Here is an 811-nt window from a genome sequence, read left to right on the forward strand (position 1 = left end):
TTTTTTAACCCCCCCCCCCCCACACAAACCCCCGTCCCTGAACCTACTGCCCGCCTGTCTGACACACGAGAGCCCACCCCTCCTTTTAAGGCTGTGGTAGGTTCGGTATTCAGAGCGCCTTCTCCAGGATGCAGGTTCAAAAGAGGAAAGGGTAATAATAGCGTGTAATGAAAAACCGAGCTGGTCCACAATGGCCGCCTGAAGTAAATGAATCCACCCCAAAAAAGAAGTAAGTCAGGGAAGTTATGAGGCTTCACACACACACACACACACATACACAGCAAGCATATGGAAAATCAAAGGAACATACCAGGAAAACAACGTGTCGCTGATGTTCAAGCGCTCCAGGCGGGTTCCCCTTTGACAGAACAGGAGAGAACATTGGTTCAAGTTCAACATCAGACTTTATTCCCCTGTAATTACACAGCAGGACGATCACCGCAACTCAAAGCCAAGCATCATTTCAACGTCATTCAGTCATGCCTGGGTGCAGATAGATAAATGACAGGGCCGAGGGTGTTGGGTGTAGAAAGAGTGCCGGGCTAACACTTAGGTCACCCCAGAGAAAAAAAACAAAAAACAAGCACCCTGAGGTCCGCCAAATCCACGTCAGAGATCCGGCTGCAGAGGTCGGGTGCTGCTAGCAGCCCCCCTGCGCTCCATCTGGAGAAGAAATGGTGTCATTGTGGCGTGTTTACCTGTGCGACTGCTGCTCGGGGAGCGGCCGGCCGGCTGCTGCCTGCTTGTCCCAGCCCGGAGTGTCAGAGTGGCAGGTTCATGTTGAGCCCAACTCGACCCCCCCCCCCCCCCC

The sequence above is a fragment of the Etheostoma spectabile genome, unplaced genomic scaffold (genome assembly GCF_008692095.1).
Source record: "Etheostoma spectabile isolate EspeVRDwgs_2016 unplaced genomic scaffold, UIUC_Espe_1.0 scaffold463, whole genome shotgun sequence".
In the NCBI taxonomy this organism is placed as follows: domain Eukaryota; kingdom Metazoa; phylum Chordata; class Actinopteri; order Perciformes; family Percidae; genus Etheostoma; species Etheostoma spectabile.